The sequence below is a fragment of the Cyprinus carpio genome, chromosome A1, assembly GCF_018340385.1.
Source record: "Cyprinus carpio isolate SPL01 chromosome A1, ASM1834038v1, whole genome shotgun sequence".
In the NCBI taxonomy this organism is placed as follows: Eukaryota; Metazoa; Chordata; class Actinopteri; order Cypriniformes; family Cyprinidae; genus Cyprinus; species Cyprinus carpio.
Window position 1 is genome coordinate 34,720,327 of NC_056572.1, and position 22,629 is coordinate 34,742,955.

Below are 22,629 nucleotides of genomic sequence, written 5' to 3' on the forward strand. Positions count from 1 at the left end.
GAACCATGCTGGTTTAAATGTGTTGTATAAAACAACAAAAGATAATTATTGCATGAATATGTATTGTAAAGTCTTAAACTGTGATACATCTCTTTGGCAGACTCACCAGGCTGTGGGTAGTGCAATTGAGGTCTTGGAGAGGACCTCAGGTAAAGCCTTCCCTTCAAAAAAAAAAGGATCCTGCAGGCCTACTTAAGCTTTGAGGCACTGTCCGACCACACCTTCACATTCTCATGCGTAACCTGTGGTTATCACCCAGTGTCCGTAGTTATGGACCTTCATAAGAAGGGTGTTTTTAGTATGCCTGGTAAGTCCACACATTTATTTATTTATTTTATATATATATTTTTTTTTTACTCCTATATTATTTCATGCGCACAACATGTCCAGCTTGGGTAAAACTTGTGTGTGGTAATGTCTAGTGTTTGTTGTTTTGTTTTTTTTCTTCCCCAGTTAGCAGCATTGAGGAACCCCCAGAGGATTTTGATGGGCATGTGAATGCTGAAAACTTCTGGGAGCTGGTTTCTCTGGAAATTATCAGCCGTGGGTTAGTTCCAAGTGAGTATGTTTCATATAATGAATACCATGATAGAGTTGGGATTGTATCATTAGCTTTCTTTAATATTGCTTAATATTTTCTTATTTAAAGGCAATAAGGCAAACCCATTTGTGGTCCGTCCGAGCTACCATAACTGGGCTCCATGGATTGGTCCTCACACAATAAGCGGGGATCTTCTTCTAAATACAAAATATGAGAAGGTGCATTCCCCTTATAGTGCAAAGGACATTGGTGTAGCATGGTGCTGGGTTCAGAGCCACCGTGAGCTGTTCCATGGAGAGGTGACGGAGCCTGGATTTCTCCAGATGGACGAAGAAAAACAGTCTAATATAATCAAAGACTACCTGAAAGGAGAGACTGAGAAAGCAAGTGATGCCTGTGTGTTTGTCTTTGACAATCGCGAGGATATGGAAACATTCTTATTAAAATGTGTTGATGAACATTGATACATCTTTCTGGAGAATGGAGTTAGTTGTCACACTCTTTAGTTTTAGTATTATTATGGTAGGTTTATTTTTCACATATATTTTTAGCAAATTACTAAACGGGTGAGAAGTATGTGATATTTACTGTCCAGTATTAAATTCAAGGGATGACTCTGAAATCACTGAAGTGTTTGTACCTTTTTATTAGCACAGGAGAAATGACCATGCATTCTGCAGCTAAGCAGGTGTCATGACTCTAACCATGTCTGACATGTCTTCATGTTCCTGCAGTGCTCTGGTGTTGATTTAGATACACATAAATAAAAGCCTATGAATTTTACTTTTCAAAATTACATTTAAGCTGTAACTTGAATGAGAAGCAAAATGGTAAAACCTTAAAATGACATTATACAGAGAGAGAGAGAGAGAGAGAGAGAGAGAGAGAGAGAGATCACAGATACCTCACACTACATGGACCACACTGCGTTTGCTTGTTTAGTGGCTTTGGTTTACAAATAAAGCATTTATCTAACATGGAGCTGCAGATGTTTAACAAAAAATGCACACATTAAAAAAAACATCATTAAATGAAACAAAAATACTAAAGTGATTATAATAACTTCCAGTTTCTATGCAAATGTGTTTTGTATGTAAATTTCAGTTCAAGACAGTTTTATTTGTATGGCATATCACAATCATTTTAAAGAAGCTGTGCATGTACTGTATGTCAATGCATAAATGTCTTTATAATGAACAGGAATCTAACATTCAAACAGGAGATTTAGGCTGCATTAAAGGACTTTTGAGATACCAAACATTATTCTGTAAAACCATCAACCTCACAATGGTGAGCTTCTACAGCCTCTTCCTGTCAAGCTGAAAGAAAGAAAGAAAGTGAATTCATTCATTCAAAAATAATTAACTTCAAACAAGCTTTTTGTGTTATATTAATTTCAACAGACATTTGAAATTTTCACATTGACACTGAAGAGCATTTAATTTCTTCTGGCTAAATGTGAACAGGGTTTAGTCTTTCATGAATGAGGAACTCTTACCTTTACATTCTCATACACAGGTTCAGTCGCATCACAAGCTTTACGTCTGTCATGATTCATCTTTGCCATTAAAAAACAGAGTAGAGAGATCATAAATAACTAATGCCTTCTAAATAATGATTCATGCATTTTTTAGTTGCCAATTCATCTCCATGAACAGTAAACTATCAATAAAAAAAAAAACATTTTCTCACCTGAGACTCCATTGAATCGCTTATGTTTTTCATCCTTCAATATAACAGTGGGTAGAATTATGTTCTTCATGAACAACGTGTAAACAGCTGACTATAAAATTAGTGGGAAACAAAAACGTCTGTATTACATCATTATGTCCAGAGTGGATGCAACATGAAATGTTTCCAGCTTCAAGCAATTTGACTGTCCAACAGTTACAACCATAAATGAATCAGTGCAGCCAATAAGAATATTTGGGGCCAGATTTACTAAACAGGGCAGATTAGCATGAGAGCACAATCCCAGAAAAGCACTGATGGGAGTGGAAAGTTATGCAGTTGATTTACTGACGATGTATTTCCATAATGAACACCGCAATCTACCAGGATGGGTTCAGACATGCTTTTTGGGCGTTACATAGTAAACTGACTACCGCAAAACTTAGTAAATCACCTTGAATGAATCATTTAAATACTCTCCTCTCAGAAATGTTGCATCTGAAAGGGAAACTCCTACAAATACACATGCGATAAGGTCACAGTGGCAAAAATAACTGTTTCCATGCGTTTTCATCACAGATTTTTTCACTACCTCTCTGTAAATCCTCACAGTACATAATAGTTTTTAAATACTTCATGTGAGAGATTTTGGATATCTTACCAATGTAGAAAAATCATGATGCCAACTGCAGCTCCACAAATCACTCCAATGAATATGTACAATATCCCCAAACGTCCTACATCTGAGATAACAGAGTAAAATATCAGAACAGATTCATTTGCTTCACTTTAGAAAGACTAATGTAAGCAAATAAGATGATCTACCTTTAACAGTGACTGAAACAGATGCTGATCTCTGAGATCCATGTTTATTCTGAGCCTCACAATAGTAGTGTCCACTGTGACTGGAGTTAAAGCTGGAGATGCTGAAACTCTGTCTAGATCCAACAGCTGAGCTTTGATTCTCCTTAAACCATCTGAAGATCAGAGCAGGAGGGTTTGAATCACTGCTGCAGCTCAGAGTCACTGAATCTCCCTCCACTATTACACCAGATGGACTGATGGACACTGAGACGCTCTGTGGAGGATCTAGAGGTAAATCATTATGGTTTTAATTTTAGTCTTATGTCATCCTCATTTGTTTGTTGGAAGAAAAATATATATATTATCTGTGTATACAAGTGCTGGTCATATAATTAGAATATCATCAAAAAGTTGATTTATTTCATTAATTTCATTCAAAAAGTGAAACTTGTATATTATATTCATTCATTACACACAGACTGATATATTTCAAATGTTTATTTATTTTCATTTTTATGATTCTAACTTACAACTAAGGAAAATCCCAAATTCAGTATCTCAGAAAATTAGAATCTAACTTAAGACCAATACTAAGAAATGATTTTTAGAAATCTTGGCCAACTAAAAAGTATAAAAATGAAAAGTATGAGCATGTACAGCACTCAATACTTAGTTGGGGCTCCTTTTGCCTCAATTACTGCAGCAATGCGGCGTGGCATGGAGGTGATCAGTCTGTGGCACTGCTCAGGTGTTATGAGAGCCCAGGTTGCTCTGATAGTGGCCTTCAGCTCTTCTGCATTCTTGGGTCTGGCATATCGCATCTTCCTCTTCCCAATACCCCATAGATTTTCCAATTAAGAACAGGGATACCATGGTCCTTAAACCAGATACTGGAAGCTTTGGCACTGTGTGCAGGTGCCAAGTCCTGTTGGAAAATGAAATCTGCATCTCCATAAAGTTGGTCAGCAGCAGGAAGCATGAAGTGCTCTAAAACTTCCTGGTATACGGCTGTGTTGACCTTGGACCTCAGAAAACACAGTGGACCAACACCAGCAGATGACATGGCACCCAAAAACAATCACTGACTGTGGAAACTTTACACTGGACCTCAAGCAACGTGGATTGTGTGCCTCTCCTCTCTTCCTCCAGACTCTGGGACCCTGATATCCAAAGGAAATGCAAAATTTACTTTCATCAGAGCACATAACTTTGGACCACTCAGCAGCAGTCCAGTCCTTTTTGAAGCGAGACGCTTCTGATGCTGTCTGTTGTTCAAGAGTGGCTTGACACAAGGAATCCGACAGCTGAAACCCATGTCTTGCATACGTCTTTGTGTAGTGGTTCTTGAAGCACTGACTCCAGCTGCAGTCCACTCTTTGTGAATCTCCCCCACATTTTTGAATGGGTTTTGTTTCACAATCCTCTCCAGGGTGTGGTTATCCCTATTGCTTGTACACTTTTTTTATCACATCTTTTCCTTCCCCTCGCCTCTCTGTTAATGTGCTTGGACACAGAGCTCTGTGAACAGCCAGCCTCTTTTGCAATGACCTTTTGTGTCTTGCCTTCCTTGTGCAAGGTGTCAATGGTTGTCTTTTGGACAACTGTCAATTCAGCAGTCTTCCCCATGATTGTGTAGCCTACAGAACTAGACTGAGAGACAATTTAAAGGCTTTGCAGGTGTTTTGAGTTAATTAACTGATTAGAGTGTGGCGCCAGGTGTATTCAATAAACAGACATTTGAACTTTTTCACATTGACACTGAAGAGCATTTAATTTCTTCTGGCTAAATGTTGAACAGGGTTTAGTCTTTCATGAATGAGGAACTCTTACCTTTACATTCTCATACACAGGTTCAGTCGCATCACAAGCTTTACGTCTGTCATGATTCATCTTTTGCCATTAAAAAAAAGAGTAGAGAGATCATAAATAACTAATGCCTTCTTTATAATGATTAGTGGATTTTTTATTTGTAAATTCATCTCCATGAACAGTAAACTATCAATAAAAAAAAAAACATTTTCTCACCTGAGACTCCATTGAATCGCTTATGTTTTTCATCCTTCTGCTTCTCCTTAAAAACAAAGAATATAACAGTGGGTAGAATTATGTTTTTCTTGAACAACGTGTAAACAACTGACTATAAAATCAGTGGGGGGAAAAACATCTGTATTACATCATTATGTCCAGAGCGGATGCAACATGAAATGTTTCCAGCTTCAAGCAATTTTGACTGTCCCCAACAGTTGACAACCATAAATGAATCAGTGCAGCCAATAAGAATATTTGGGGCCAGATTTACTAAACAGGGCAGATTAGCATGAGAGCACAATCCCAGAAAAGCACTGATGGGAGTGGAAAGTTATGCCAGTTGATTTACTGACGATGTATTTTCCATAATGAACACCAAGCCCGCAATCTACCAGGATGGGTTCAGACATGCTTTTTTTGGGCGTTACATAGTAAACTGACTACCGCAAAACTTAGTAAAATCACCTTGAATGAATCATTTAAATACTCTCCTCTCAGAAATGTTGCATCTGAAAGGGAAACTCCTACAAATACACATGCGATAAGGTCACAGTGGCAAAAATAACTGTGTCCATGCGTTTTCATCACAGATTTTTTCACTACCTCTCTGTAAATCCTCACAGTACATAATAGTTTTTAAATACTTCATGTGAGAGATTTTGGATATCTTACCAATGTAGAAAATCATGATGCCAACTGCAGCTCCACAAATCACTCCAATGAATATTACAATATCCCCAAACGTCCTACCATCTGAAAGAGATAACAGAGTAAAATATCAGAACAGATTCATTTGCTTCACTTTAGAAAGACTAATGTAAGCAAATAAGATGATCTACCTTTAACAGTGACTGAAACAGATGCTGATCTCTGAGATCCATGTTTATTCTGAGCCTCACAATAGTAGTGTCCGCTGTGATTGGAGTTAAAGCTGGAGATGCTGAAACTCTGTCCAGATCCAACAGCTGAGCTTTGATTCTCCTTAAACCATCTGAAGATCAGAGCAGGAGGGTTTGAATCACTGCTGCAGCTCAGAGTCACTGAATCTCCCTCCACTATACCCCCAGATGGACTGATGGACACTGAGACACTCTTTGGAGGATCTAGAGGTAAATCATTATGGTTTTAAATTTTAGTCTTATGTCATCCTCATTTGTTTGTTGGAAGAAAAAAAAATCTGTGTATACAAGTGCTGGTCATATAATTAGAATATCATCAAAAAGTTGATTTATTTCATTAATTTCATTCAAAAAGTGAAACTTGTATATTATATTCATTCATTACACACAGACTGATATATTTCAATGTTTATTTCTTTTAATTTTTATGATTCTAACTGACAACTAAGGAAAATCCCAAATTTAGTATCTCAGAAAATTAGAATATAACTTAAGACCAATACTAAAGAAATGATTTTTTAGAAATCTTGGCCAACTAAAAAGTATAAGAATGAAAAGTATGAGCATGTACAGCACTCAATACTTAGTTGGGGCTCCTTTTTGCCTGAATTACTGCAGCAATGTGGCGTGGCATGGAGTCGATCAGTCTGTGGCACTGCTCAGGTGTTATGGAGAGCCCAGGTTGCTCTGATAGTGGCCTTCAGCTCTTCTGCATTCCTTGGGGTCTGGCATATTGCATCTTCCTCTTGCCAATACCCCATAGATTTTCTATGGGGTTAAGGTCAGGCGAGTTTGCTGGCCAATTAAGAACACGGATACCATGGTCCTTAAACCAGATACTGGAAGCTTTGGCACTGTGTGCAGGTGCCAAGTCCTGTTGGAAAATGAATCTGCATCTCCATAAAGTTGGTCAGCAGCAGGAAGCATGAAGTGCTTTAAAACTTCCTGGTATACGGCTGTGTTGACCTTGGACCTCAGAAAACACAGTGGACCAACACCAGCAGATGACATGGCACCCGCAAACACCATCACTGACTGTGGAAACTTTACCCTGGACCTCAAGCAACATGGATTGTGTGCCTCCTCCTCTCTTCCTCCAGAACTCTGGGGACCCTGAATATCCAAAGGAAATGCAAAATTTACTTTTCATCAGAGCACATAACTTTTTGGACCACTCAGCAGCAGCAGTCCAGTCCTTTTTTGAAGCAAGACGCTTCTGACGCTGTCTGTTGTGTTCAAGAGTGGCTTGACAAAAGGAATCCGACAGCTGAAAACCCATGTCTTGCATATGTCTTTGTGTAGTGGTTCTTGAAGCACTGACTCCAGCTGCAGTCACACTCTTTTGTGAATCTCCCCCACATTTTTGAATGGGTTTTTGTTTCACAATCCTCTCCAGGGTGCGTGTTTATCCCTTTTGCTTGTACACTTTTTTATATCACATCTTTTCCCTTCCCCTTCGCCTCTCTGTTAATGTGCTTGGACACAGAGCTCTGTGAACAGCCAGCCTCTTTTGCAATGACGTTTTGTGTCTTGCCCTCCTTGTGCAAGGTGTCAATGGTCGTCTTTTGGACAACTGTCAATTCAGCAGTTCTTCCCCATGATTGTGTAGGGGCCTACAGAACTAGACTGAGAGACAATTTAAAGGCTTTGCAGGTGTTTTGAGTTAATTAACTGATTAGAGTGTGGCGCCAGGTGTATTCAATATCGAACCTTTTCACAATATTCTAATTTTCTGAGATACTGAATTTTGGATTTTCCTTAGTTTTCAGTTATAAACATCTAAATAAAAAAAAATCAGTCTGTGTGTAATGAATAAATATAATATACAAGTTTCACTTTTTGAATGGAATTAGTAAAAAAAATAAACTTTTTGATGATATTCTAATTATATGACCAGCACCTGTATAGCACTGAATCACTTCCCCTGATTTGAACTTGAAGCAAGAGTAATTACAGTATCCTCCAGCAGGGGGCAGACTAGACCACGCTAAACAGCCAAACTGCTCTCTGATTGGCTGGGATTTCAGGTTAAATACACACAGGCCACTCCTCTAACTCTTTAATGCTGTTTAGAGTCCAGGGTGGAGTGAAAGAAGACCTACTCACACATAACAGTGATGCTGACAGCAGGAGAGGGCAGATGTTCATGTCCTCTGGCGGCGCAGCTGTAACGGCCAGAATCACTGTGCTCTGACTGAAGCTGGAGAGTTTCGCTCTGGATGGTTAAAGTCTGTCCATTTTTGTACCAGATGAATCCTTCTGTCAGACTGCATGTGGTTTCACAGGTCAAATTGACTGTTATTTTCTCCAGCACCAGCTGTGGTGCCTTTACCTGAAGAGCTGGAGAAAACATCTACTGTCTGATATTTTGTACAGTTTTGGCAAACATAAAGGTAAGACCTTTCTAAGCATGTTCTAAAACTACTAACTTTTGTTAAATAAATAATAGAAATAAAGGATAGAAGTGAATTACCAGAAACATTAAGATTAATTCCTTCTTTACCAATCCATTTTTTTCCTTGAATTTCAGTTACTAATCTGAAACAATACTCTCTCTCATCATTTTGAGTGACGTTGTGCAGTCTGAGGATGGCAGTTTTGCTTTTTCTGTCTTCAATGTATTCACCCTGTCTTTATATACTCAGGATATTCTTTTAAACTTTTGAATCTCTACATCTGGCTTCTTTATCCAAAATGTATCTATTAAGTTATACTGCTCAGGGTATCTGTATGAGCATGACATGTTTACTGTGGATCCTTTAAGAGCACATATTGATTCAGTTTCATAAGTCACATTCCAGTCTTCTCCAAAACTCCTGCAACATAGAACATGTAGAAGGTGAATGGCCAAGCTTGAATTAATTGTCAATGCAGCTAAACAATATCTATCAGTTGTTGCTGGAGAGATAACACACGGTGTGAGAAGTGTAAAAAGTCCTGCAGAGGGTTGTTGCAGAAATAATCACACTGACACAGAGCTCTGAACAGCGATGTATCAACCATTTAAAGGTGCTATAAATTATTTCAGCCAATTTGCCAACATAACCATATGCTCTGTCCAAAGTCCCGCCCTCTAAATATCAGCCAACCCAATGTCAGTAAAAAATTATTGACAGGCTGAGAATGTTTCTGATTGGGCGGACCCTTCCCCGACTGAAGAAGTGTATAATGGATACTCTATTATGCTTTAAAACCACTTAGTTACTTACAGCGCTATAGCAACTGTGACTCACCGGATGTCAAGAGCAGAACGTTTAGAGAAGGAAGAAGAATCATTCTGATGCTCACCACCACAGGAACCATCACAGCTCTATTAAAAACGCATCCACTTCATAAATACCAAGCCTAACATTAAAGGCATCTGAAAAGGGTTTGTTAACCTATTTGGTTAGAAAACAACAAAGTAACAAATCTTAATACCTTTTCACAAGTTCTGCTCAGAAACTGTCTTATTATAAGCGATAAGATCAGGGGTGGGAGTTGGAGGTGTTGCACTGCTGAACTGTTGGTTGCATTGCTCCATGCATTTTAAAAATTAGTCTCAAGCAAGTTTAAGCCTCTTTCCTCTCGGACTTGGACATTCCAATTGTCTGTTATTTGTGCAACACTCTCAGATTATAATGTTGTTAGCATTCTAACATCATGGTGTACACTGGATGGCATCAGTTTGCTGCCAGGGATTTGTCATGTCATTTTGTCCCTCATCCAGTATAGAAAATATCACTGATTATAATGGACTCTATTGGCTTTTGCTCACGTCTGCAGTAGACACGGCATAAAAGTACAAGTCAACAGGACTTAGACACTAACAACGAATGAGAGCTTTTAAGCTTCTTACATTGCCCAGCTCACCTGCTAAACCAAATCATATTCATCATAATATTAATTATCTACATATATGAATCAATTTAGTCACGCCTGAACTTATTTACCAAGCTTAAAGTGTAGTGTCCTCAGGCCCCTGTGATATAAAGGTCCACTAAGGTTCTGTTTGCTATAACATGGTATAGAACTGAACTGCCAACAAACATTTTGTATTTTGTGCTATAAGCTTTTCTTCTCTTTCACTCCACTACATTTCACAAACTCTTAATCAAATAAAACTCTCATACCTTGTTCACAGTAGCTTTCTTCACTAGTAGTCAAAGTGTAAATGGTAAGTTTGAAGACTAAACAGAAGTGTTAAGCTGGGGGTTATAATTGATAGCATTTCCTGTTTCTATGCACAAAAGTCTCAACTTTCATGATAAAAATAAACACTTGTTCACACACATAGACTGCATTCATTGTCAGAGCATGAGTCTCGCCTCGCTACGCTCGCTCGCATGAAAGAGGTCCCACCACCTGCATTCTCCTGCTTCTCCCCTACCAGGAGCCACAGAGTAAGAAACATATTCCACGGCTAGACAACCTTGCTCGGTGCTCCATACTATGATGGTCCTCCAGGATTTCCACTCCGAACTACTTTGTGCCATCAACAAGTCAGGCCTGGACCTGCTGCTTTCAAAGATCTGTGCAGCATGACTGACCTGGCTCTACGTCCTCCAAAAACTAATGCCCAGGAGATCAGCAAGATGATGGTCAGTTTGGTGGTGCTTGGGGACAAGGCCGCTTTTTTTTCCGACTCCCCAGTCTTCCCCACCGGACTGTTTGGCCCCACTGTGGATGGTTTCACAGAGAACTCCACTGCAGCGCAGAAGTCATTGTAAGCTATGCACCACTTCCTGTCTAAAAGCAACAGCTCAGTGGCTGTTTCAAGCCAACTCTACAGCCTGGAAATCCTGCTCCATCACCTGCTTCACCTCAGTCCAAGCCAGAGCTTGAGCTCTATGGGATTATTATCCTGCCATGATTCAAAACTGAAAATAAAGTTCTGAAAGGTTGAAACTAACTGTTCGAAAGCTCAAATCTTACAAAAAAAAGTTTTGCAAGATCGAAAAATAAGATTTGCAAGCTTGCAAAATGTAAAAAAATAAAAATATCTCTGCAAACATTACGTTGTTTTTGAGATTTCCTTCTTCAGGACTGCAACATTTTTTTTTACGATGTTGCGCAAAGAATTTTTCAGATTTTTCAAATTTGTCAGTGTTCTCCCACTGTATTAGTTTTGTTTTTCCAGGTTTGAAACCTTGTAAATGGGTGATCTGAAAACTGGAGTGCGAATGTGTGAAAAAAAGTTTTGAAAGTCTGAAAACAGAGTTTTGCAGACTTGCAAAGTGGTAAAAAAAAAAAAAAAAAATCTCTGCAAACATAATTTTGTGTTTTTGAGTTTTCCTAGTTCAGAAGTGCCAACACTCTTTTTTTACGGTGTTGTGCAATAATTTTTTCAGAGTTTCGAATTGTCACTGTCACTGTTCTCCCATTGTATAGTTTGGTTTTCAAGATTTGAAACCTTGTAAATAGTGATCTGAAAACTGGTGTTCGAATAGGTGAAAAAAGTTTTGAAACTCTGAAAACTGAGGTTCGAAAGGGCGAAACTTATTACATTACATTACATTTGCACTCCTATTGCAGACTATTTTTTCAGAGCCGAGTTTACAACACCCACTTTGCGGAGATACGCCCACACAGTTGCGAGCTTGCGACTCACGTGATTAGTGGCAGCGTTGTCACGCAGCTCCGCTCTGAAACTCTGAAACTCAGACTGAGCGAAAATGAAGCTTCGCCAACCTCGCAACTTAAAAAAAAGCCTGGAGGGAGGGCCTTCTGCTCTTGGCCAATGCTTTGCTGTCTGCTGACGTACAGTCCAATCACAAGTCGTATTTACTGGAAAGGTTGGACTGACCGACTGTTCCGCCAATGACGAAAGCACACAGGATACGCAAAGAGAGGATGCACGGATCTCTGGCCACAAGGCGGTCCCGTCTAGAGCTGCAAGAAGAACCGCGTCTTATGCTGGATAGCGTCCGGTCCGGTCCAAAAATAAGGCTACCGACGTGTCGCGGGAATTCACTATACAATTGCCAGTAGCCACGGAGTTTTACCACTGATAGGCCGGCGGTGCATCAATATACACACTCACCTCACCATGGCCTGGAGATGTACAGTGTTGCCAACGTAGCACCTTTGCAGACCCCTTTAGCAAGTTTTTTTCTTCTTCTCAAAAAAAACACCTAGCGACAAATCTTTAGGGTTTGCCCCAAACCTTAGGCCTATTTAGTTTCTGAGACTTGCCGTTATTGCTGCGCGAGGTCTTTGCTTTCTCTCTCTGTGCGTCTGCTGTGTTCCGATGCACAGAGACGCATATGATGTTGCTTCTCTAATTTTACATGCAAGTGTAGCCAAAATCACAGCACAGTTGTTGTTTTTATCTTACTGTATGTGTATTTGATTTCATCAGACGACGGCTCGATTATCAGGATTTTTGTGCAGATTAATGTTTTGGAAGGGAGAGCTGGTCACTATTTCATATTCATTTTCTGACAACAGAAACAGTAAAATATATAAATGAAAACAGTTTTTTTTTTTTTTTTTTTTTAGAATTTAGCTGCATCCAAATACAGTATGTGGGCAGAGAGAGGCAAAAAAAATGTAATAATAAATAATAAATGTGCATTTTTCAGAAGAAGTGAGCTGAAGGTGAGTCTCCGGCTGCGGAAAGTGAGTCGTTCGCTGCGTGAGGTGAGTGTGTATATTGATGCACCGCCGGCCTATCAGTGGTAAACTCAGTGGCTACTGGCAATTGTATAGTGAATTCCCACGACAAGTCGGTAGCCTTATTTTTGGACCGGACCGGACGCTATCCAGCCATAGACGCGGTTCTTCTTGCAGCTCTAGACGGGACCGCCTTTGTGGCCAGAGATCCGTGCATCCTCTGTTTGCGTATCCTGTGCGCTTTCGTCATTGGCGGAACAGTCGGTCAGTCCCACCTTTCCAGTAAATACGACTTGTGATTGGACTGTACGTCAGCAGACAGCAAATCATTGGCCAAGAGCAGAAGGCCCTCCCTCCAGGCTTTTTTTTAAGTTGCGAGTTTGCGAAGCTCCTTTTTCGCTCAGTCTGAGTTTCAGAGTTTCAGAGCGGAGCTGCGTGACAACGCTGCCACTAATCACGTGAGTCGCAAGCTCGCAACTGTGTGGGCGTATCTCCGCAAAGTGGGTGTTGTAAACTCGGCTCTGAAAAAATAGTCTGCAATAGGAGTGCAAATGTGATGTAATAAGTTTCGCCCTTTCGAACCTCAGTTTTCAGAGTTTCAAAACTTTTTTTCACCTGTTCGCACAACAGTTTTCAGATCACTATTTACAAGGTTTCAAATCTGGAAAACAAACTATACACTGGGGGAACAGTGACAAATTCGAAACTCTGAAAAAAATGATTGCACAACACCGTAAAAAAAGAGTGTTGCACTTCTGAACTAGGAAAACTCAAAAACAAAATTATGTTTGCAGAGATTTTTTTTTTTTTTACCACTTTGCAAGCCTGCAAAACTCTGTTTTCAGAGTTTCAAAACTTTTTTTTCACACATTCGCACTCCAGTTTTCAGATCACCATTTACAAGGTTTGTTCAAACCTGGAAAACAAACTAATACAGTGGGAGAACACTGACAAATTTGAAAATCTGAAAAATTCTTTGCGCAACATCGTAAAAAAAAATGTTGCAGTCCTGAAGAAGGAAATCTCAAAAACAACATAATGTTTGCAGAGATATTTTTATTTTTTTTACATTTTGCAAGCTTGCAAATCTTATTTTTTCGATCTTGCAAAACTTTTTTTTGTAAGATTTTGAGCTTTCGAACACTTAGTTTCAACCTTTCAGAACTTTATTTTCAGTTTTCAATCATGGCAGGATAATAATCCCATAGAGCTCCAGCAGCGCCCTCAGACTGCCAAGAACTATCCCTTCCCCAAGCGCTAGGGCCCCCACCCAAAAATGCATCCTGATGCCATCTATTCATGCAACTACACAATTAACAATTAACAAATCAGTTTTACCCCATGCGTGGTTAAAATCCAATGCTCATGTCTGTTAGTTCAGGGAACCAAGGTTACGTTAGTAACCAGATCGTTTTCCATCGACATTTGATATTTTTCTCATAAAATGCTGACGCTTCACAAGAAGCAGTATAACACTACCCCAAATTGTGGGAAAACCGCATACTTGGCAACACTGGTTCTCTGTCAGAATGTCTTTTTTTTTTTTTTTTGGTCTGTTTGATTCAACACTGCAAGTTTACTCCAGAATCTGCAGTGAAAAAATCCTCTTCCTGTATATGCGTGACACCATCTAAACTACACAAGAGCAACTAGAAAAGTCTCCAGATCCAAACAAATAAGCTTTAGAATTCACTTTTGTTAAATCTTTGTGAGAGAATATGTGAAACGTGATTGCTTTGTAAAGATAACCATCATGGCTGCAGGACATCAAGATTTTTTAATAGATAAGGTTTACAGCTCTTTGGTTCAAGATCATCTTTTTTTGACACAAACTCTTGTTTAACTTATTAAGCAATGATGCTACGCAAAAACTATTTACACAATCAGAAACATGAGCAAATACATGGTGTTTAAGTGACTCAGTGCCAGTTTCTGACAGACAACACAAGCACTTACACAGCAGACTGACAGCAGATATTATTAATGTCACGCTTGAGGCAAGGAAGAGGTGAGGATCTAAATGCAGCACAATTTATTAACAAAAATGATAAAAGAATCTAAAAAAAGGAAAAACAAGGCAGAGAAATCCAGACAAAGCAAAAAACAACTGTTCACAAGCAAAACAACGACCAGCGAACAAAGACTGAAACACAGGGGTGTAAATACACAGGGTAACAAGACTAATGGGGGAACTAAACACAGGAAGACAGAACATAGGAACAATACTTCAAAATAAGAGTCAATAAAACACAAGACATGTAACAATTAATGCTCTTCAGAATCACTAACAGATCTACTGAATAACTCCCAAAAACAGGAGAACTGGGATTTATTACTCAAACCTTTTCTGCACTTCCTTTCACTTTTCTGTCATCTGGTGGTCAAAAAGATGAAGCACATTTTATTGCCAGTTGCACAAAGTTAGTTTAGAAGCAATAAAAGTTATCAAAGCAATTGTTGTAGTTTTTCGGTTGCACTTTATTTTACAGTGTGCACTTACCTGTACTTCTAACGAATATAACTATTAAGAGAAAATATAATTTTTGTTGCTATTTCATAGTTAATATGGTTTTCCCGCGGAATTGGGCCACTTTAACACTGTTGCAGTGGGTTGCTTTTCATGTCCGTGGGTTGAAATGACCCCAATTATATTTAGCACCTGGAATGCAAATTTTACCAGGGGAACCCCACCAAAACACGTTTATTTTATCCCCTGAGCATGATTTTTTAACAGGGTCCCCCCACAAAATGCAATTGGGCTAGTTTTGGGCTAGTTTTGAATAGTGATTGGGCGGGTTTTGTTTTAAAAACCTGGCAACCCTGGATGAGGGAAATGCAACAAGTGTTTGTGTCTGTCTGTTTAAAATATCTGTTTTCCCCCTTTTCAGTTAAGTCCCTCAATATCCTAATAGTGATGCTCAAATGAGTTTGAGTATATACAGTGTTTACATAAATGTTATATGTCTGAATTATGAAAAAAGGGATGAGACTGAGTCACACATGAATAGTTTTGCTAGGCTATCGTTAGCATATTTTATGCACTGTACTGTTAATATAGTAAGTTTAAGGGTGTCTAACAACTTTTATGAGGAAAATACAGTATTATGCTGTTAAGATGAGTTTCCTGTGACGCAATTATCTTTTCACACTTTTTATTCTCATTTGAGTTTGTATTGTAGATGAGTGAGTGTTAAAGGGGTCATGTGATGTTGCTAAAAAGAACATTATTTCGTGTATTTGCACTCTCAGAAAATAAAGTACATAATTGTACCTTTAGGGGTACAATGGCTTGTCACTGGGGCTGTATCCTCAAGGGTACAGCTTTTGTACCCTTGTGATTTTTACCTTAAGAGACCAGTTTTGTACCTGTGGTGCCAATTTTGTACCTTAATTTAACAGTACAAAAATTGACCCTCCAAAAAGGGTACAAAATTGGCTTTGAAAAGGTACAATCATTGACTATAATGAGATAATGAGACACAATATCTAACTGTAACATATATACGATCATCAACTGAGTAAGTGTCATTTGCCTGAAAGTCCATTTCATCTTGATGTCAGTTATTTCTATGCCTGCTTCTGATATTTTTTGAAGGACCTCCTCAGTTGAAAGCCCTGTAAGAACTATGAGTAACCATGCTATGATTTTGTCTCCATGAAAAGAAAGACTGCAAACTGGACGTTCTTTTAAACTGAGATTCAAGCAGCCAATCAGGGCTGTCTCTAAATATTTGACACATGGCTTAGCAGAGGCTGTCTCTTGATATTGTACATTAACCTTTAAAAGAAACGGTACATATATGTACCTTTTAATGCTTGGGAACATACATGTACCTTGAGGTCAAATAATAAGCCCTATGGGGTACGTTAGTGTAGATTGTACCTTGGGGGACAGAAATGGACTCCTACTTTACCCCTATTTCTGACAGTGTGGTGTGTTGGAATAGGTTTATGTGGTTTAAGTTTTTAAAAACACATTATTTTCCAAATAATGGTACATTATTGTTTCTCCTCTATGCCCCGCCTTTCTGAAACGATTTTTACAAAGCTCATCATTCTGAAAAGCAAGGTACTGTATACGCTGATTGGCCAGCTATCCAGTGCGTTGTGATTGGCTGAATACCTCAAGCATGTGACGGAAATGTTACATTCCTTTCTATACTGTGATGACGTCTCCCAGCACGACCAGACAAAAACATTAAAACCCATTATAAAGGAGGCATCTGTTGCATCCAGTGGGGACATAATTACTGAATATAATGACAATACCAGCGGTTCTCAATTCCAGTCCTCGTGCCCCCAAGGTCTACGTATTTTGCATGTGTAGCCCTGTTAAAAATATATATATTTATTTTACTTTTTATTGAGATTTCGCTTTATATTATTTAATTACGTATGTATTATTTTTGCATATATAAATGTTATTAATAGGAGTGTGTAAAGTTTATCTAGACTCTGATTGGATATTGCACAAGTCAGTTTGGAGAGGAGAGTGATGTGATTGGTCAAAGGGGCGGGAGGGGAGGAAAAAAAAAAAGGAGAAGACGAGGGAGAGACGAAAAAAAAACAGGGAGAGTATGTACGACACAGAGTGTGTCGCCGTGGAATTAATGTATTAATTCATTAACCATAAGTATTGTGACGTTTAGTTAACTTCGTACAGAAGTTTAGGTGATAAACTCCTGCATTAGTCGGTTGTGTGTGCATTTGATACATACTCAGAACTGTGGCGCACTTGCTATCTGCGAGTGAATGTTGGGGACACGCTTACATATTATTAGCTGAGGTATGAAATGCGTATTTGGCGTGCTGTCCGGGGAAGGGCTCTGAGCTCAGGAATGGCCCGAACCTAGAGTACCCCCCAAAAAAGCAATTGGACAAAAAGACAGCCGCCAGATTAAGAACGCCCCCCAAAAAAGCATTGTAAGTACTGGCGGGGGTTAGTTTTTATTTTCCTGAGAAGTCAGCTGGTTGGCATGCCGGAAGAGCCTACATATTCCGGTGGCAGCGACTTTAGCATTGGAAGGGTAGGCCCTACCGGCTGCTGGTACCAGACTACGAGGTTTTGGATGCCCCGGTCGGGTAGGGCTCGAGCCGATGCTCAACGGGAGCTCACCGCGTTGGAACGGGTGAGCCCTACCGGCCGATGAGGAGGAGCAGCGTGATTGTAAAGCCCGACCGGGAGGACCCGAGTTGCCTCGACTGGAATAGGTCATGGTGTTGGCGTACGGGCCCTATAGGCTGACAAGCCCCTGCTATTCAGTGGGCGAAGGGCAAATAGCTGACCGAGAGAGCCCATGAAGCCTCCGACTGGAGATTAAGACTCAGGATGACAGACGTCTGGGTCCTCTCAGTTAGGCAGATAAAAAGCTTTGGGCTGACCGACAAGGAAGACTCTTGCGACATCCGACGGGAGATCAAGACTCACGGCATCGGATGGATGAGACTTACTTGCGGGAGGCAAGTATAGAAACTCGACCAGGAGAACTCTCGCAAGATGTCTGAAGCCAGTGCACGCATCAGACGGGTGAGCCTCGCTGGACGGGGAGAGTGAAAAGGAAAACCCGACTGGGAGGGCTCTCGCAGCATCCGATGGGGTATCATACTCAGAGGAAAACCCGACTCGGAGTGCTCTCGCAGCATCCGATGGGTTATCAGACTAGTGGAGAGGGTTTTAGGCAGGGTTTGGCGGGAGATCGAGACTCATAGCATCGGATGGTTAAGCCTCGCCTACAGTCAAATGGAAAGGTAGGTTGCGTGGCCGGGAGACTCTTACCGACGTCCAAAGGGAGCACACGCATCGAACGGGTAAGTCTCGCAAACCGTAGAATGAAAAGGTAAAAGTTGTCTGGCCAGGAGGCTCTCGCCAGCGTCCGAAGGGAGCACACGCATCGAACGGGTAAGCCTCGCTGACCATAGAAATGGAAAAGGTAAGGATGTCTAACCGGGAGGCTCTCACCAGCGTCCGAAGGGAGCACACGCATCGAACGGGTAAGCCTCTCCGGATGTACGGACCGGATGTAGAGGTAAAATTAAGTGGCCAGAAGGCTCTCGCCAGCATCCAACAGGGCCTTCCTGCTCATTGTATCGGCTGGGTAAGCCTCGCAGGCCATAGAATGGAAAAGGTAAGTTTGTGTGGCCGTGAGACTCTCGTCGACGTCTTATGGGAGTTTGGCATAGGACAGGTAAGCCTCGACGACCGTAGGATGGAAAAGGAGGGATTGTGTGTCTGTGGGGCTCTTGCCGATGTCCGATGGGGGGCTTGATACTCGTGGCATCGGATGGCTTGCATATTGGGTAGATCGGTTTGGCGACCCTCGACCGAAAAACATGGAAAGGTAACGGTTGTCTGGCCAGGAGGCTCTCGCCAGCGTCTGATGGGAGCACACGCATCGAACGGGTAAGCCTCACTGGCCGAAGGATAGAAAAGGTAAGGTTGTCTAGCCAGGAGGCTCTGACCGACGTCCGATAGGAGCTCAAGCTCTCGGCATCAAACGGGTAAGCCTCGCTGGCTAAAAGACGGAAAAGGTAAGGTTGTCTAACCGGGAGGCTCTCACCAAGATCCGATGGGAGCTCCGCTCCAGGCATCGAATGGGTAAACCTCTCCGGGCGTAAGACAGAACTGCAATGTAGAGTAGGCGGGGCGGCTCTTCACCTACATCTGATGGGAGGTCCCAACTCCATGCATCGAACGGGTAAGCCTTGCTGGCCGCAGAATAGAAAAAGGTAAGGGTTGTCTAGCCGGGAGGCTTTTCGCCGGCATCCGGTGGAAGTTTTAATACTTGGACACCAGATGGGTAAGTCCGTCTCTCCGACCATGAGAGGGGAAAGTTAAGGTTGTTTAGTTGCGACGCTCTTGCCGGTGTTCAGCAGGAGCTTAATGCTTGCGGTATTGGATGGGTACGTCTCGCCGATCGTAGAATGGAAACGGAGGCTCTCGCTGGCCTCCCATGGGGGGACTCTAATATTGGATAGGTCAGCTTGGCGACCGTAATACGGAAAAAGTAAGGTTGTCTAGCCTGGAGGCTCTCGCCGACGTCCGATGGGAGCACACTGCATCGAACAGGTAAGCCTCGCTGGCCGTAAAATAGAAAAGGCAAAGTTGTGTGGCTGGGAGGCTCTCGCCGGCATCCGGTTGGAGCTCAATACTCACGGCGTCGGATGGGTAAGTCTCGCCGACCGTAAAAGGGGAAGGTTAAGGTTGTTTAACTGGGAAGCTCTCGCCGATGTTCGATGGGAGCACGCTGCATCAAACGGGTAAGCCTCCCTGGCCGTAAAATAGAAAAGGTAAAGTTGTGTGGCCGGGAGGCTCTCGCTGGCATCCGACAGGAGCTCAATGCTCAGTGCACGGACGGGTAAGCGACGCCGTTAGTTGAAAGAAAACATTCACTCGACCTGGAAAGCTATTGCAGCATCTGACGGGAGTTTAATACTTGCGGCATCAGACGGGTAAACCTCGCTGGTAGTTGGACGGAAAAGGCAAGGTTTGCTCGACAGGAGGCTCTTGCGGCATCTGACGGGAATTCAATACTCATTGCATCGGATGGGTGAGCCTTGCCAGTATTTAGAAGAGAAACATTTGTTCCGCGGGGAAACACTCTTGGGCACCTGACCAGGAGTTCTGTACTCAAAGCAATTTGAGTTGTCTAAAAGGGTGGATGCTATGAGGATTACTTTGCGTAATTGTTTAGCGAATCTGAAAAGATGCTTCCGATAGCAAGTCAGAAAATCTTGGTGCGGCTTGCCTTCAAAAGTTAAGCGTATGGAAAAAATAGAATTTTCTGTGTCAAAGTACCCCAAATAAGTGCCGTGAATCTGCATGCATGGGCATAGCTTTGAAAGCTGAGGTGATGTCGACTTTTGCCAGCGAAGTGCTAAGACCCATTATTATTATTTTTATTATTTTTTTTTTATTATTATTATTGGTTGCGAGATCATTGTTCTACGGTTGAGAGAGGGAATTCATTATGAGCAATCTAGGTGATAATGCTTGGAAGTGCCAAATTATATGGAGCTGGCAGATCGATTGGGAGTTTCTTGTCGCAGAATTTTCAGAGTAGCCACTTCAATGGGCTAATGCAAAACTGAGAAGGCGGGGCTTCGAAAGGGCCGATCATGAACCCTTTTTTTAATTTGTGCCGCCTATGGGGGAAGCTGAACAGATTATTTCATTGGAATGACTGAACGTAATGGAAAATGGCAACATTTTGATGTCCATGTTCGAGGATTTATGCTGTAGCCTTTCTTTCATAAAGAATTGTCCAATATTAAAGGTTGTGTACATTTGAATAAAATGTTTAGCCAAACGAGGATTAGACTGCACAGTGACATGTAGCAACCATTGTTGGGACGTTGGTGCCCTTTGAAGGCTTTTGATATAATGTGCATGTACGTTATATTGTTTATAATATTATAAGTTTGTTCAATAGGACAGTATCAGTAATTGCTTTTCGTACTTCATTTAATCCAGTCACCACGGCCTCATTACTATTATATATGTATTTTATGTAGTTTAAAAGGCTATTGTTTAGTTAAGTTTTTTTTTTTTTTTTTAAACATCAAAATAAATTACAGTTATCCGACTAATCGACAGAATAATCCACGGAAAACTGTTACCCAATTAATTGTTAGTGATGACCTTAGATGAAGGATCTAATTCCGCACTTGCCAGGATTTGGGCCTGGATGTTGTGAACAATTGGAGGTGGCTCCGAGGCAACAGCATTTGGTGGGAACGGGCAGTGACGTTGCTATTAAAAGAGAAAATTGTGATTTTAAATAAAGTAGAGAGCTGAGAGGGAGAGGAGCGGGGGCCACGCTTGCTTCAGCTGCAGGCCACGGGAAAGGGTGGTTTGTGACGTTTTAAAGGCCGTGTTGCATGGTTAATTTTTCAACGAATTTGTGCAATTTGCTTGTTGGTAATTTACATTTAAACTGTTATCCATTGTATTTTATGTTGTTGGGTATCACAAAATGGAATAAAATACGAAAAAGTAGGGGTACTATCTTACAGCGGTTTGCAACGATTCTCCTTTCCCCCACAATGCATTGCATTACGTCACATTGGGGAGAGAATTTACCAAAGCCCGCCTTGAGAGCATTGAGAGTGACTACAGAGACGAGTAGTAGACGAGAGTATTTAGATAGCGCAGATTATAGATAAATAGATAAATACATAGATATAGATAGATAGACAGACAGATAGATAGATATCGACCAACAGCGACCAAACGCACTCACTTCCCTACAGCACCAGCTTTCCAACGCAGTTTCCACACAAGCACCAGCCAAACATAGCGACAGACACACGCTGCTACGTTTGCAACAACATTTTCACCGGAGGAAGAGATAAACGAGAGATAAACGCTTAGAAACGTCCATATAGCTAGCATGACAAAGACAAAGTTTACCAGTACGACACTATGACAAAGGTTACTGGTACTTATCTGAACTAACGTCATGATCACTGCCACTAGATATAAAGAAAACGTTTATTTTTCACTCGGTGCTATCCAATGACAGTAAATACAGTATATATATATGTGTGTCGTTATTGTGCACTGCTGTTTGTAGACCAGCTCCAGTGTTCATTGCTGCGTTGCTAAATGATAGCAACTCACCAGGACACTTCACTAACTCTCCACTCATTCTCCTCGGACCATGCATTTAATTGGCTTTGACGACCATCAGTTCTTGGCAATTCCTCATTTGCTCTCTCACGTCTGGCTGGTTCAAAATTATAGGGGCTGCGGGCCATCATACATGTTGGCTCTTGCCACCTCTTCCTCATCCCAGTTTTTATCGCAACGTTACATTGTCCTAAAATCGTTTTTTCAACGTGTACCACTTGCATAAACACTGCGTCCGTAGGCAGTATTATCCGTAGGGGCTGTCATTGAGGTTTCGCGTCCTGTGTGACGACGGAACTCGGAGTACATCGATCTAGTACGAGTTCACGGGTGGGAAGTCACGGGTTTGACTGCCGTTCCAGTGCACTTTCACGGGTTTAAGGTTGGAAAAACAAGGGTTACGGGTTGCCTGGAACGCGCATCATACTAGGCTGAGGCTACCTTTCCTCCACTTCTCCCCAATA

The 22,629-nt window shown here is 41.1% G+C and overlaps 1 long non-coding RNA gene and 1 pseudogene across 1 annotated transcript; both read right to left on the reverse strand.

Annotated features, from left to right (window-relative positions):
- Nucleotides 1-1,017: 1,017 nt before the first annotated feature.
- LOC122146375 lies at nt 1,018-2,271 on the reverse strand. The gene is made up of 3 exons (XR_006160939.1): nt 2,234-2,271; nt 2,040-2,099; nt 1,018-1,860 (listed from the first exon to the last, which is right to left on the reverse strand). It is a non-coding gene; the product is annotated as an uncharacterized LOC122146375 (long non-coding RNA).
- Nucleotides 2,272-5,070: 2,799 nt separating this feature from the next.
- On the reverse strand, nt 5,071-17,753 carry LOC109046948 (annotated as a pseudogene).
- Nucleotides 17,754-22,629: the final 4,876 nt, after the last annotated feature.